The sequence below is a fragment of the Sorex araneus genome, chromosome X (genome assembly GCF_027595985.1).
Source record: "Sorex araneus isolate mSorAra2 chromosome X, mSorAra2.pri, whole genome shotgun sequence".
NCBI classification, from domain to species: Eukaryota; Metazoa; Chordata; class Mammalia; order Eulipotyphla; family Soricidae; genus Sorex; species Sorex araneus.
In genome coordinates, this window is record NC_073313.1 from 67,911,350 (window position 1) to 67,928,634 (window position 17,285).

At 40.0% G+C, this 17,285-nt stretch overlaps 1 pseudogene; it reads left to right on the forward strand.

The window, feature by feature from the left end:
* Positions 1-15,451: 15,451 nt before the first annotated feature.
* Positions 15,452-17,084, forward strand: LOC129399739 (uncharacterized; annotated as a pseudogene).
* The last annotated feature ends 201 nt before the right edge of the window (positions 17,085-17,285 follow it).

The window sequence follows — 17,285 nt, forward strand, 5'->3', positions numbered from 1 at the left end:
AAAGATGATGCGGGCCAAATATAGACTAGAGACTGAACGCAATGGCCACTCAACACCTTTATTGCAAACTACAACACCTAATCAGAGAGAGAGAACAAAAGGGAATACCCTGCCATAGTGGCAGTGTGGGGTGGGGGGAGACGGGACTGGGAAGGGGGGGTGGGATGTTGGGTTTACTGGTGGTGGAGAATGGGCACTGGTGAAGGGATGGGTTATCAAACTTTGTAAGGGAGAAACATGAGCACAAAAATGTATAAATCTGTAACTGTACCCTCACGTTGACTCACTAATTAAAAATAAACTATAAAAAAAAAAACTCACAAAATGCTACTTCAAAAGTAAAAGAAGATGAAAGAAATGTAGAAAAATCCCATGTTTATGGAGTGGGAGAATTAACTTGTCAAAATGGGAATACTTCCCAAAGCATTATACAGATTCCATATAAGTACAGCTATGATATTTTTCAAAGAAATTGATCAAACACTCCTGAAGTTCATATGGACAATAAAAACATAAGGGTAGCTAAAGCATTTATTAGAAAATAAGATGATGAGAGACATCAATTTCCCCCATTTTAACTATATTAGAAAGCAGTACTTAACTACAGCAGCATAGTATTGGAATGAAGACAGAACCACAGAAAAATGGAATATCCTGACTAACACCCTCAAAAATATATCATTTAATCTATGATAAGGGACCAAAACATGCATATTTGGAACAAGAAAACCCTCTTCAACAAGCGGTGCTTGCAAAACTGAAGAGCAACATGCATAAAAAAGGCTCAGATCTCTGTCTAAATCCATGCACAAAAGTTAGATCAAAATGAGTTAAACACATCAATATTAGACATTAGACCAGGTCTATAAGGTGCATGGAAGTATAAAGCTAGGCAAAACCCTCCACAATGTTAAAGCTAAAGGTATCCTCAAAGATGAAATGCTACTGACCAAGCATGTGGAAGCAAAGATAAACCAATGGGACCACTTTAAACTAAGATACTTCTGCACCACAAAAGAAACAGTGATTAACACTCAAAACCAGCTGAGTGAATGGGAAAGTTTATTCCCTCAGTACCTTTCTGATAAGGCGTTAATATCAAAGATAGACAAGTCACTGGTTGAACTCAACAGGAAACAAAACCCCAACTCCATCAGAAAATGGGGAGAAGATATGAATAGAAACTTTCTCAAAGAAGAAATTCGAATGGCCAAACGGCACATGCAAAACTGCTCTTAATCACTCATCATTAGGGAGATAAAATCCAAACAACTCTGACATATCAATTCACACCCGAGACCTGAACACATCCAAAAGAACAGGAGCAACCAATGCTGGACTGGATGAAGGGAGAAAGGGATTCACATTCACTGTGGGTGGGAATGCCTACTGGTCCAGCCAGTTTGGAAAACAATATGGATGTTCTCAGAAAACTAAAAATTGAGCTCCCATCTGAACCAGCAACACCACTAGGTGGAATATACCTTGGGGGCACAAGAACACACAGCTGAAACACCATCTTTAATCCTATGTCTATTGCAGCACTATTCACAATAGCCAGAAGCTGGAAACAACCTGAGTGCCCGAGAACAGATGAATCGATAGAGAAAGTGTGGCCCATGTATGGAACACTATAGGGCTGTTAGGAAAAATGAAGTCACGTAATTTTCCTATGAATTAGCCAAGGAGAATACCATGCTAAGTGAATTTAGTCAGAAGTAGAGGGTCAGATATATAAAGAGACTGAATTAATATGGGATATATATATATATACATATATATAAAACAAATATGCACAGCCATGGAAAACAACGGCTAAGAAGACTGGTCAATGGTTGGAATAAACCACAAGTGTGTATGTGGTTGAGGATAGGTAAGACAGAGAAGGGAACAGCATGACAATAATAGCTGGAAAAGATCATGTTAGACAAGAACTGAGTGTTAAAAGTAGGTAAAAGATATCTTGTTTGTATCTGTATTGCAAACCACAATTCTCAAAAGGGAGAGACAGAGAGATTGAGACAGAGAGAGAAAGAGAGAGAAGGGGGGAAGAAAATTGCCTGCCATAGAGGCAGGCCAGGGAGTGGATTATGGGAGGGTGTGAAGAGAGGAAAAATGGAGAAAGTGCTGCTGGTAAATATAGTGTGGGAGGGATGGAGGGTGGAAAACTGTATAAATGAAACCTAATCATAAACAGGTTTGTAAGGTTCTGATAATTATTCAATTAAAAAATTTAAAAGACCAGGAAAAGAAGTAAATAAAGAATAACTGTATAAATAAATTTTAAAAACTTTAAAAAATGTCATTATAATGGAAGTGTAGAGTTCATAAAAAGATGCAAAAATACTACGCTTAAATAATTATTTGAAAAATAAAGTTACTTCTAAATACATAGTCCTAGAAATTCTTTTTAATAATATCCAAAGTGCATAGAACAATGCATTCACTGTGTGGCCAGTAATTCAGGAGTTCAGCATAAACGCAGACATTTCTTTGGAGCTTAAATAGGACTCTGGAGTATTTGTTTTCTAAAAGCCATTAATCCATACCCCATTGACCCAGGGATTACAAAATACACCGTATCTTTCTCTAGAAAACTGATATGGTTAATAGCTGAAGTTTTTTTTAATTTCACAGATGAATTCACTGACCAAAAATCATAAAATTATAGACTTTGTGCAAGTTATTTTATGCCAATAATATATTAATAAATCCTTGAAATTTCTCTATAAGGAACACAAAAACACTTGAAAAAGATGTAGGAGAAGAGGCTATCATGGACATTCGTTAGAAATGTTAGTGCAGTAAAGTTATTTATGTGGGCCCTTTCTTCCTTACTGAGGAATGCTTGCAGACTATAAATTTTCCCCTTGACATGGCTTTAGCTGCGTTCCACAGGTTCTGGTAGCTTGTGTCTTCATTCTCATTTGTTTCCAGGTACCTTTTGATTTCTTCCTTGATTTCCTTCCTATCCACTCATTGTTCAACATCGAGTTGTTTAATTTCCAGGTGTTTGATTTAGTTTTCTGTGTCTGTGTGTGGTTAACTTCTATCTTCAGTGCATCATGGTCTGAAAAGATAGCTGATACAATGTCTAACTTCCTGATTCTGTTGAAGCATGTTGTGCACATGGTCTATTCTGGAATATGATCCATGTGCACTAGAAAAGAATGTGTATTCCCTTTTTTTGGAATATAAAGCCCTGTATAGATCTATTAGCCCTATCTCTTCTATTTCTTCCTTCAAAGCCAGTATTTCCTTGGTGGCTTTTAATCTTCTTGATCTATCAAGGGGTGATAGGGAAGTGTTGAAGTCTCCAATTACTATTGTGTTGCTCGAGATGTCCTTCTTAAGGTTTGTTAGCATTTGTTGTAGAAATTTGGCTGGTCCCTCATTGGGTGCGTACACGTTTAGAAGTGTGATTTTGTCCTGCTGTATATATCTCTTGATTAATAAAAAAATGGCCTTCCCTATTCTTTTTAATATTTTTCAACCAGAAATCTATGTTGTCCGATACTAGTAAGGCCAGCACAGCTTTGAGAGAGTTGTTTGCTTGGAGGACTGTTTTCCATCCTTTGACTTTTTTGTGTGTTTGTTCTGGTTATTCAGATGTGTTTCTTGCAGGCAGCAAAATGTTGGGTTCAGTCTCTGAATCCATTTTGCCACTCTGTGTGTCTTAATTGGTGAATTTATACCATTGACATCAAGAGAGATTATTGTTATGGGAATTTGCGCCATCTTTCTATAAGGGTTTGTTGTGCTTATAGGGGTTCTTCTTGTCTTACAATAGCCCCTTTAGTCCTTCTTTTAGGTTTGTTTTTGAGTCTATGAAGTTCCTGAGCTGTTGCTTATCCCCAAAATAGTGTATCATTACTCTAAGCAAGCTGAAGCCCCACCATAACTTATTTTTGGTCATAAATGCACTGTTCCAACCAATAGCATGCTGGTTTCCCTTTGGAATCACAATGCAGTGCTCCTGACATGTTTTTGGGTTCTTGTGGGATATTCACAATATTTCTTTAAAGCATATTATTTTCATTTTTCTGATGGTATTGTTCAATGTTTGTACTTACTGGCATTAATGAAGTTAAATGATATAATTTGAGATATATATTACATTTTTTTCAAATTTTTCTCAGTAGAGTTAGTTAAAAATTATGTTTCATGCTCAACAAAAAGCTTTTAAAATAATTTTGGAGGGGAGGTATAACTTACCAGAGACATTAAAGGAAGGTTGGAATAAGGTGACGTAAATGCAAGTCTGACCTTACTCAAATTCATTACTATTTAAAAAATTCGGTATTCTTTATTTTTTAATAGAAACTGAATTTCTCCTATTGCACTTCCTTACGTGAGTCACTGCACCATCTCAAAACACTGAGTAAGAAATTTCACTAGTTACTGTGACAGTGTCCTTGAGCATGGGCTGTGGCTGTGTTCTGGACATTTTGGGCTGCCAGGGCTCTGCTTGGGGGGAGGAGGGAAACTCAACCCACCTTGCTCCAAGGGGGCCCCGATGCAGATAGCCTGGTGCTGGGGAATGAGATTCTGCCTCTTTAATTTTATTTATTTTGTTTTATTATTTTTTATTTTTTCCCACATCGCAGAGCCTAGCAAGCTACCCATGACGTATTTGATATGCCAAAAACAGTAACAACAACATGCTCTTTGTGTTCCTGGAGCGAGCAGATGCCATTGGTCTACACTAACACAAAACAGGGACGATATCAAGATGTTACTGGCGCCCACTCGAGCAAATCGATGAACAACGGGGTGACAGTGATGATGGCAGTGATGACAGCGTGACTGTTGTGACTTCTAAATGCTGTCAACTGGAGTCTTAGCTAAACTAGTGATTATTTTGCACTGGATGACTTTCTAGCCTTCCTGAATATCTTCCGTAAAAAATACAAAAACGCGTGGGCACGAAAGGAGGGAAATGATGTGTGTGTTGGTGTGTTGTTTGTGGGCTCTCAAGGTGGTGCTCTCTCTCTCTCTCTCTCTATCTCTCTCTCTCGCCACTCACATTCATTGCTCTTGAGCTGCTGTGTATGGGCCGGATCAGGATGGTTCCTCCTTGTGCTCTGCTTCTGTGTGTGCTGTCTGTCTGTCTCTCTATCTCTGTCTCTGTCTCTGTAGTCTCTCCTCTGGTCTCTTCCAACCTCTCTCTGTCTCTGCTTCTGTGTATTCTCTCTGCTTCTGTTTCTTCTCTCTTGCTTCTGTGTCTTCTCCTGTCTTCTGCCTTGCCTCTGTGTCTTCCTTCCTGCTTCTGTTTTTTCTCTCCCGGTTCTGTGCTCTTCTTCTGCGTCTTTCTTTGCTGCTTCTGTCTTAGCTCTGCCCCTTCTGTCTTGTCTCTGCCTTTACTTCTCTTACAGTCTTACTTTATATAGAAATCAAACAGGGTGTGACACAAAGGTGCGTTGAACATTAACAAATCAACAGAGAAGGGTAAGACTATTTCTCGAGGAGATTAACAAAATCTCATCTAAGGAGATTACTCTAGATTACTAGGAGATCACTCAAGGGTGGGGACCAAACAAGGGTGCATCACTTTTTTCCCTCTTCAGCTAGTAATCCACTTTACTTCTAATATTTCTAGCAATGGCATTCTGTATGAGCACAGTAAGAGATATATCAGACTTAAAGTTTGGCTCTTCCTGAGGACATTCACTATATATTCCAGACCACAGTCCTCAGGCCAGGTTAGTCTTCCTAACCCCAGCAGGGTCCCAGTCTCGCCGTTAATTTTAGATGATGACAGCATTTGTCTATGGCCATGTTCTCAACTTATAGTTTAGTATTGTGGCACTTTGGCCTGGCCCATTTCGATGTCAGGGTAGCTCACAGCTTGCCCTGGGTCCATTCAGTCCCTCGTGGGAACCCTGCTTTTGGGGTGTTAGGTTCTAAGGGCAATTGAGTTGAGAATCCAGATGCCCGGTAATAAATATTATTGGAGTCAATCAGCTCCCAAGTTACAAAGCATAATATTAACTGTCTTCCAATTGTATGTGTCCATACAGAAAGGACATTGCTTTAAGGTAGATTAAATTCCCTGCAGCAACGCTAACAGGACAAGCCCAATGTTATCCTACAATCTTCAGTTTCTTCAATATTGGGAAGGTAAAATATATACTACTAAGAAGGTGATGGGTGGAGGTAATTATTTTGCACACCTTTTTAAAATACTATTTATTATTTTATATCACTGTATCACTCTATAACTGCCATCCCGTTGTTCATTGATTTACTCAAGCGGGTGCCAGTAACATCTCCATTCCTCCCAGCGCTGAGATTTTAGCAGCCTGGAAGGGATGTCCCTGGAAGGGATGTCCTAACTCGTCTTTCCCAACTATTGGCGGCTCTTTTCAGGTTCAGGGGAATGAGACCTGTTACTGTTACTGCATTTGGAATATCGAATACTCCACGGGGAGCTTGCTAGTCTCTTCTATGGGTAGGATACTCTCAGTAACTTGCCAGGATCTCTGAGAGGCATATATATGTATATATATCATAAAGGGATATATATATCTTTATGATGATATGTGCGGCTGTGTGGTCCAGGATTATGTTCACTCATGTGTGAGGCTTGGGCCAAGTGTGTGGAAAGCGGCCTGGAGTATGGCAATGGTGGAGTAGAGGTCGGCTGCTGAGGCTGGTCCCTTCAGGCAGGAAGAGCTCTTACCTACCCCGCTCTGGGGAACCCCTGGTGCAGAGAGCAGTGACATGGTTTGGGGGACCTCATTTTATGTTCCCTTCTTCAAGAAGCAGCTGTGACTTCTGAAGGTTGCAGATGAGGAGGGTATCTGGAACTGGCTGGAGGTGGCTCAAGGGTGAGACCCTTGGGTTGCCAGAGATTGGGGGAAACAGGCTGAGGATCTCTGCTCCCGATCCTCTGCCTGCTTCCCCCAATTGTTTTATAAAAAATCGTTTTAACTTTTTTGGCAACATCCCTTCCAGGGACACCAGCTGTGAGTTTTAAAAGAAAAGAGCCAGGGCATGAGGGACTCGAGTATTCCGTGGCCAAGGACTGTTCCCCTGGGCAGCCCACAGTGACATATGGATGAAGGACTGGGGGAACTGAGAAACTGGGCCCCAGCCTGGCTGGGAGTGAATTTATTTCTCTCTCCCCCAATGTAGTTGGATCTCTCCCTTTATAGCACAGTCGTAGTCATAGTTTTAGTCATAGTCCCTGTCATGACAGTTCCCTCATCCTCGTCTCCTCCTAGTCGTTCCTAGTCGTCGTCTAGTCCTTTTATTCATCATAGTTCCCACTCTCCCCATAAAGCATAATTATATAGGAGTTGTAAAAGGTGGGGGTCCATATAGGTGGGGTTGAACATTGTCATAACAACAAACGGAGGTAAAGCCACTCCTTTCGCGAGAAGTTCTAAGGGATTCACTCAGGGAAAAAAATCTCATTTAAGGGTTCAGCACTCCAGATTACTAGGAGACCCACTCAAGGGTGGGATTCCATCCAGGGTGTATTGCTTTATCATTTCCTCAGCTAGTAATCCAATTAAACAATCATAGTAAACTTACTTCTTATAATATTTCTAGTTATTTTGTATGAACACAGTAAGAAATATATTAAGCTTAAAGGTTGGCTCTTCCTAGGGACATCTGTCTATATAACCCAGACCACAGTCCTCAGGCCAGATTAGTCTTTCCTAACACCAGCAGGGTCTGTATTCAGCTACTTCTTTTTGGGTCATGACAGAGTTTGTTCCATGACCATGCTCTTAACTTACTACACATATGGTGCTTAGCTTGTCTCCTTTCGATGACAGGGTAGTTTACACCTTGCTCTGGGTCCATACAGTCCCTTTGTTGGGACCCTACTTTTGGATTGCTAGGAACTAAGGGCAACTGAAGCTTAAGTTAAGTAAAGATGGATGCCCAGGAGTAAATATTATTTTTGATCAGCCCAAGCAGAGGCCCCAGGAGGTGCTTGCTTCCACAATCAAAAATCGCCATCATACCCCCAGCCTGACTCCACCATCTCAGGATGGCCTCACCGAGATATAATTGCTGAAAATTCTGGTATGTGGGTTTTGTGAAACCTCCAGGCTATCTCCAGGTGGGATAGGTTATGTCCCCTCTGTCCCCCCACCTCTGTGTACTTCTGGAAATCTCAGCAGACAATTCCACATCCCCAAACTGCCATCCAGTTAAAAAGCTACTCCAGTATTTTCATCCCAATAAAAATGCTGAATGCCCTGAAAAAACATGATGACCTCTTAGTACCTATATTGCAAAACATAATGCACAAAAGGAAAAAGAGTGAGAGAGAAAGAAGGCAAGTGCCTCGCATAGAGGGAGGCAGGGAGTGGGGGTGGAATTTTGAAAGATTGTCGGAGGGAAACAGGATATTAGTGGTGGGAAATGTACACTGGTGGAGGGATGCGTGCTGGATCATAGTATGACTGAAATCCAATTATAAACAGCTTTGTAATGGTTTTTCTCACATCACTTGTATCACTTGTAGTCCCGTTGATCTTCAATTTACTCGAGCGGGCGCCAGTAACATCTCCATTTGTCCCTGTCGCGAGCCAGTGTAGCCCAATGATACCTGCTTGCTCCAGGAAGAGAAAGAGCCTCAAATCGTTCACTCAGAGATTTGACAAAGAAATCTGACCATCTAGTTGGTGGGCGTCTGATGTCCCGTGGAATCCAGTCAGTAACAGCTCTAGTCCAACAGTCGTCTCTGAATCGCATTACATAACTGGCCCATCTGATTTTTGATGCCTTGGCAAATGAGACAGCATCCCTGATTTTTGACCATCGACGAAGGTCAGAACTCCGGATTCCTTCTCTCACTTGAGTGAGACATGATATTCCCAGCATAGCTCTTTCGATTCCTCTTTGGGATACCCTAATAGCATTCTCATCCTGCTTGCGTAGTGACCAGGTCTCTGAGGCATATGTTAGTGCAAGAAGAACAGTGGAATCGAAAAGATGTGCCCAGAGTCGGAGGTTCTTCATTCTCTTAACCACCTCTTCGACGCTCTTGAAGGCATTCCACGCTGCTCTCTTCCTCCTGAGCAGTTCTGGCACCAAGTCATTCCTCATGTTGATTTCTCGACCCAGGTATACATAGCTGCTGCGTTGAGAGATGTTCATACCATTGAGAGCAAATGGAACTTCAGGGATCAGTTCTTTTTTCATGAACATCGTCTTGTTGAGATTCAGCTGAAATCCGACCATTCCACACTCGCGGTCAAAGTCGGCCAGCATTTGTGCCACTTGGCTAATGTTTGGCGTTATGAGAACGATGTCATCAGCAAAGCGGAGGTGGTGTAATTGCGGACCATCTATCTTCACTCCCATTCCTTCCCATTCCAGTTGTCGCATGATGTTCTCAAGGGCGGCACTGAAGAGTTTCCGTGAAATGGTATCACCTTGCCACACCCCTCTCTTTACATCAATGATCACTTCCTTTTAGGATGGTGAGATCTTGGTGGTGAATCTGCAATACAGCTTGAGGAGGATTTTGATATACTGAGTTTGAATGCCCTGTTTGGCCAGTAATAATAGTAAATAATAGGAGCATGGGCATGGCCTGAGGGGATACTGCTAAAATGGGTTTCAGACTGGTAAAGTCGTTTCACCAGATTATCAATGATCCTGGTGTTTAATCCACAATACAGCTTGCAGAGGATTTTGATATACTGAGTTTGAACGCCCTGTTTGACCAAGGCTTTGATGACCGCCTCAGTCTCAACAGAATCAAAGGCCTTCTTTAAGTCGATGAATGTTAGACAGAGCGGCATCTTGTTAGACAGAGCGGCATTATCTCACATATATTCAAATATTTTTTAATAGAAGTAATGTGGAGTTGATGCCCAGTTCAGTCAGCTTAATCGTTGGCTGAATAAATAGCAGTACTTTTACATTTAAAAAATAAAAAGAAAGCGTATATGCTTGTCTTATGATTAAACAAAAGGAAAGTCCTTCAGCTTTTCTTCATTGAAAAATATGTGGATTTGCTGTGTAAAGCATTTACAATATTGAGATAAATTCCCTCAATCCCCATTTTGCTTAAGGTCTTCATCATGATTAGGTGTTGACTTTTGTTGAATGCTTTTCCCCATCACCAGTGATTTACAATACAGTTAATGAGATGGTGTCATGCATACAGTATTCCAACAATACAGTGTCAATCGGAGTTTTTCCTTCATTTTTTGTCTCAGTGTCCCTTCCCATCAACCCCTGACATTCAGTCCTTGATAAACTTCCTTCTGTATGCCACTTGTGAGGTTTTAATTCCTTTGATCATCTGTTTTTCCCCTATGATGTTATAGTGTTTCTTCATTATACGAAAATGATCATTCTGTAGATATATCTTTTTTTATGACTAACTTCACCAGGCAGGATACCCTCTAGTTCCATACACATAGTGGGAAATTGAATTACTTTCTATTTTATTATAGCAAAGTACTATAAACCATCTGGAACAAGATTTTTGTTTTTGGGGAGATTCTTAATTACAATTTCATTTTCCTTATTTGTGATTGGCCAGTTTGGGCTTTCAGACTTCTATTTCCTCTTCCCTCAGTTTTAGAAGATCACATGTTGCTAAGAATGTGTCCATTTCTTTTCTTAAATGTTTTAATTGATTTCTTCCTGTGTTGGGGCCAGGGGAAATATGTGCTGAAAGTAGACTATAGACCGAGCTTGATGGCCACTTAATACCTGTATTGCAAACCACGACATCCAAAAGGAGAGAGAGAATAAAAGATAAAATGTTGCCACAGAGGTGGGTGGGAGAGGGTGGTGGTGGGTGGGATACTGGGAACAGTGGTGGTGGAGAATTAGCACTGGTGGAGGGATGGATACTCGATTATTGTATGACTGAAACGTAAGCATGGAAGTTTATAAGTCTGTAACTGTACCTTATGGTGATTCACTAAAAGAATAAAAGGTTACATAAAAAAGAATTTTTAATCGAATCTAAGTGAAATAGACCCTTAAAATTTTTTTTATAGTTTTCCTGTCATTTTCTACCCCCACCTCCAGTCTACTTCTATGGTAGGCAGGCACTTTTCTTCTCTGTCTCTGTCTCACTCTCTCTGCATTGTAGTTTGCAATGCAGATGCTGAGACATTATAGTTTATATCAATTTTAGGTTTAACACTTAAATCTTGGCCATGGTGACTATTCCAACTATTATTGCAACACTGGTCATTTCTCTACCTTACTACCCTTGGCTCCATACCCACTTGTGGTTGATTCCAACTAGGAGGATGCAGGAATGGTTTGAATCTGTTCATTTCCTCTAGGTTCACCAACTTAACTGAATAGACATGTTCATAGTAAGCACTAATGATGTCTTAAATTTCTGAAGGTTCTGTTCAAATTTTGTCCCTTTTGTGTCTGACCCTATTTATTTGATTACTTTCTTTTTTTCCCCCTCATGAGTCTAGTCAAATGTTTATCTACCTTATTAATTCTTTGATTGTAACAGCTACTGGTTTTATTGTTTTTTTAATTGTAATTTTGATTATTCTGTGGTTAATATCTGAGTGTTGACCACCCCCACCCTGTTGGACCCCCAACCAGATACACTGCACCCTCTTTCCTCCCTCCCCATTAGAAAGCTCTTAGAGAAAAAGCTATCCTGTTCACATTTTGATTTAATTTCACTACCACAATCATTGTACCCCCCTAGTATAGCATTTGGGCTGGAGCGATAGCACAGCAGTTGGGCGTTTGCCTTTCATGCAGCCAACCTGAATTCGATTCCTCCACCCCTCTCAGAGAGCCCGGCAAGCTACCGAGAGCTTCGAGCCCGCGTGGCAGAGCCTGGCAAGCTACCTGTGCATATTGGATATGCCAAAAAACAGCAACAATAAATCTCTCATTGAGAAACGTTACTGGTACCCGCTCAAACAAATCGATGAGCAACGGGATGACAGTGACAGTATAGCATTTGGTCCTGCATATTACTTTTCCCGATGCTTTTTGTAGAAGCCAGTTGATAAACATACATAAATCTCTCTGGAAACATGCAATATACTGTGAGTAAGAATTCTACAATATTTCGTTTATTTTGCTTCACTTTCTCAGCAGCTGGGGTAATAGGAATGTCTCAGAGGATCATTTTTGGTCCATGATATTACAAAGACATCATTGCATCTCCGTTTCCCATGTCAGGATAAAAACAGCAGGAACAGGAACAAAAATACCAGGAGAACACTAAGCATTACTTTGGGAATGAAAACGATGAGTGTATGGGAAAGAAATTTCAAGTCTCTTTCCTCAGGTCATATGGCTGAGGAGGCAAGTTTTACATAAGAATGGCAATACTGGAAGTCCTAAATCTTGTAATCAATGACAAAGAAGCATAAGTGGTGTCATCTAACTTCAGCGTTATCATTGCACTTACAGTGAATGGAGTTTATCATCTTCATCCTATATTGAGAACTTATGGATGGTTTTTCTATATTGTCATCATATGTTCTATTTCTCATATTTGAACATGTTTGACTCGTATTAGGATGTCCCCAAGTTGCAGTAACTATTCTCTATATTTGGTTTCTTGGTTTTCACTTGTGGATGGTTTGTACTTCGATTGTGTTACTATTCCCAAGTGGGGGATGCCTGTTCACTAGTTGTACATGGTTACCTGTCACTTATAGATGAGGGGATTTTTACATCACTAGTGGTTCATTCTTCTGAATTTGTTGTTATTTGTTTAGTGCAAGGACCTGTTTCTTCAGAACTTATAATTACTTTCTCCTCAATTGAGATTGGTGGATATAAAACTATTCTTAATTTTTCATCTCTTGAGCCCTATTTTTCCAGGCTTGTAGCTACTCGATCCACACTTGAACTCAATTGCTTTTTTGTTGAGTTAATTTATTCCAAAGTTATGGATATTTATTCCTTACTAGATTTTGGGTATTCACAACTTGTGTTTTATGTTTCTGACATGAATTTTCTGGTTCCCAATTTATACTTGTGAAATTGTAACTGGATCTTGGTTGTGTCTCACTTTGGACAGTTCTGGGATTTGGACAGTTCTCGGTACAAAAGTACGAGTTGTTTTCTAATTGTTATTAATTTGTATATACTTGGCAGATGGTTTGTTCTGGCATTTGATTGCTCTGTGGATGCAATTGTAAGTCTGGGAAGGTACCCCAACAATTCTTTGTTGATGTTATTTTGTCATTCATGTTTGACTAATATATGTTTCAGTTAAATTTTTGTGGTTGACCTTAAACCTGCTGAAGATAGTCAGTGAATGGCCCCTGGGGCACCTGGCTTCCTTATAAATACAGTCCCCTAAGGCAAAGAAAAGACTCACCCTAACTTAATCTTTGGTCATAAATGCACTTCTTCAGTCAAAAGATGCCCTAGACATCACAATGCACTGCTTCTGTCATAGTTTTGGGTAGTATTGGGAGATTCACAAGATTTCTGTCAGCCACTTCATTTTAATTTTTATGATTTTATTGAGGTATTTGTGTGGAAAGATGGGATTAAAACAAGTCAAATTATACCGTAAACAGTTATAGATTATTTATTTTCAATTATTTCTCAACAGAGCTAGTTAAACCGTATGTCCTGTAGACATAAAAAAGATAAAAAGTAATTTTGGAATCCCATCTGCCCCTGTGACACCCTCCAGTGCAATTCCACAGTTAAAAATATCATTGCTGAAGTTTCCAGAGCTACCAGAATGCCGGTATCCAGATCGAAGGACCCCGAAGAGTGCCAGCTAAAAGAGACCCTAGTAAAAAGACTCCAAGTATATCATAGTCAGAATGATAGATGTCATGGATAGAGACACAAGACTGCAAGTAGCACGGTCAAAGAAGGAAATCACATACAAAGGAGTACCCCTTAGATTTACAGTAGACATATCAGAGGAAACCATCCAAGCCTGAAGACAATGGCGGTATATGGTGAAAAAAAAAACTCAATGAAATGAATGCCTCATCAAGAATACTTTATCCGGCTAAACTCTCACTCAAACTCGAAGGAATGATACACTATTTAATGGATAAACAACAGCTCAGGAACTTCATAGACTCAAAACCAAACTTAAAAGAAGGACTGAAGGGGCTACTAAAAGACAAGAAAAAACCCTTCAAGCACAAAAAAACCTTACAGAAAGGTTTTTTTTTTCTTTCAAAAACCCAAGACCGTTGTTGGTGGGAAATGGTCACTGGTGGAGGGATGGGTGTATGAGTGCAACACAAGCACGAAAGATTGTAAGTCTGGGAAGGTACCCCATGATGATTCAATAATAAAAAATTTAATTTTGGGTGTTGGTATAACTTACTAGAGACATTAAAAAGAGTCTGAATAAATTGATATAAAAGCAAGAATGGCCTTACTCAAAATCATTAATGTTTTAAAATTATTCATTATCCTTCATTTCCAAGAGAGGAACAGAATTATCCCCAGTTCACTGCCGTAGGTAATTTCAAGCACCATCTCAAGTTCTTTAGCAATAAATTGTGGCAGTTGTGACCTCTAAATACTTTTAGAACGAGGGGGTCTAGTGGTTATTTAATATTGGATGAGTTTCGAGCCATTCTGAAGGTCATTGGTATCTTACAATCTACGGAAAGTACAAAATAAAAAACTAAGAAGGAGAAAGACAGAAGCAGTTCTATTGTGTGATTTTTTCAAAAATCTATATATTAATTTATAAGAAGTCAGTTTTACTTTTTATTGAACAATTCTGATTTACAATGTTGGTGATTGTTGAATTTTATGCATATAATAGTTTCAACACTAATCCCACCAAATTTAATTATGTTCACTCATCAGATATCCTCTTCTCTGAAATTCAATCAGAGTTTGAAAGTTTTTTCCTCCACTGTCTATGAGATAAGGTATTAAGGAGAAAATCTCTCTTTGGACCAAATATGATATAGGTTCCCTGCTTTGAACCATTTCATTCTCATCTGGTTATTCTAAATATTATATATAAGTCCCATCATCCTGCTATATTGTTTTATTTATTCTATGAGCTTTCTGTGAACTCTTATAGGCTTCCATGTATATTATCATATTATCTTCATTTAGAGATGAATTGATTTCCTCTTTTATGTTTGAATTTTTGATTCACTTTTCTTTTCTGACTGCTGCTGATAGACTTTCTTACACAATGTTAAATAAGAGTAGCGACAGTGTACATCCTTGCCTTGTGCCTGATTACAGTGGGAACGATTTAAGTTTTCCCCCATTAAGAATAGTATTCTACATTGTAGATAAGTGAGGAGTAGGAAGGGGGCCACCTCCCTACATGCCACTCGAATGGCAGAGCCTGGAAAGCTACCCGTGGTGTATTTGATATGCCAGAAACAGTAACAAAAGTGAGCCTTATTCCCCTGACTCTGGAAGAGTCACCAATATGGCAGTGTTGAGAAGGACGAGCAAGGAGAGGCTGCTAAAATCTCAGGGCCAAACTAGGGTGACAAAACGAGGAAAGATTAAAATGACTATTTGCACATTTAACGCACGTAAGCTAGTATCAGAAACATCTATCTAGGACCTGATGGTTCAAGCTCAGAAGATAAAATACATCGTGATTTGATTACCCGAGACAAGAAGGCATCAGATTACATCATGCCATTTTCGAGAATGGAGAAGAACTGTTCCTCGGAACATGCAACAGTAGAGGCATTGGTGGTGTTGGTGTACTTGTCAACACGAACTTGGCCATGAGCATTGAATCATTCGAATGCCTAACAACTGGAATTGAACGCTTATGTTTGAATAGATTTGGGTCATTGCCAGCAGTTTCTATCTTTGTCATCTACACACCAACATCCTACCACGACGAAGAAGAAATTGAGTTCTACATGGAGCTGGAGAAGTTTTATAAAGAAGACCACACCTTCTACAAGGTCATTGTTGGTGATTTTAACACTAAGACAGGACCGAGAAGGTCGCTCGAAGAATTCCACATTGGGACCCATTGCCTAGAATGGAATGAACAGGGTGAGAGACTGTCTGAGTTCATCAGGTTGACCAAGACATCCATGGTAATGTGCAGTTCCAGAAGGCCAAATCTAAACGTTGGGCATGGGAGTCTTCCGGTGGACAGTTTCACAATGAAATTGACCACATCATATTCAACGTATGGTTTTGCCTGACTGATGTCCCTGTTGTCCCAAAATTCCAAACAGGATCAGACCACCGTCTCCTTCATGGGAAATTCTGCTTCAGGGAGTGGGGAGAAAGGGCTGAAAAGTTTAAGAAGATAACTCCCAGAATGAGCTCTTTGGCACTATTGCAGCAATATGGGAAGATGCCGTCGTTGACAACATCGAAGAGGAATACAATCGACTGGTTTAGCACCTCCATGATTGTGCGAGAAATGCAGAGAGAGAGAGAGAGAGAGAGAGAGAGAGAGAGAGACTGTGTGTGAGAAAGCCTCAAAAACACACCTGTCTTTGGAAACTCTCGAGGTCATTTGCCAACGTGACTTGGCGAGAGCCTCAGGCAATCACAAGCTAACATCTGAGCTCAGAAAGTTGTGCAGAGAAACGATAAAAGAAGACCCAAAGAGAGAAAAACAGTAGTGTTGGCCGATGAAGCAGAAACTTGGAAATTTATTCACAATGCTCACCTGTTCTTCGCCAACTATAAGACCAAGATGACTGCTGTCTGACATCCTATCACGTCTTCCAGAAGGGCAATGGAAAAGGTTATCCACGACTTCTACTCAGATCTCTTCTATAGCCACGTCCACCTCCCCACATACCAAATTCTGCAGGATGGATAAGTCGTTCCCAGTGTTCTCCCTTCTGAAGTCCAAGACACCACTTTGTCAGTAGAACTATGTGACTGAGAAGGTGCACTAAAAAGATTAGTATTGGTGATGAAATAATCAAATCAATATTTGAGCCTAAAACTCAAATATTGATGACTTTGTAAATCACAGTTCTTTAATTGAAAAGAATTAAAAAATAGACAAATTGAAAGAGAACAACTCTGAAGAAAATTAAGAGCTTTCAAAAATAGGTCCTGTGCTTTGCATTCTCTAGGATGACATGGTGCATCAATACAAGGCAAACACCTCACCTGTTATAATCTCTTACCAGCCTCCCAAGTGCTGGCATTGATAATGAACAACAACCAGCTCCTGCGTAGATGGGAGAAATGAAAAACAGAATAGAATTGAAAACAAGTTGTGGAGCTTGGTATTATATATATGTGTGTGTATATACACACACACACACACATTCATGGGCTGGAGGGATAGCACAGCGGTTGGGCGTTTGCCTTTCACGCAGCCGACCCAAGTTTGAATCCTCCGCCCCTCT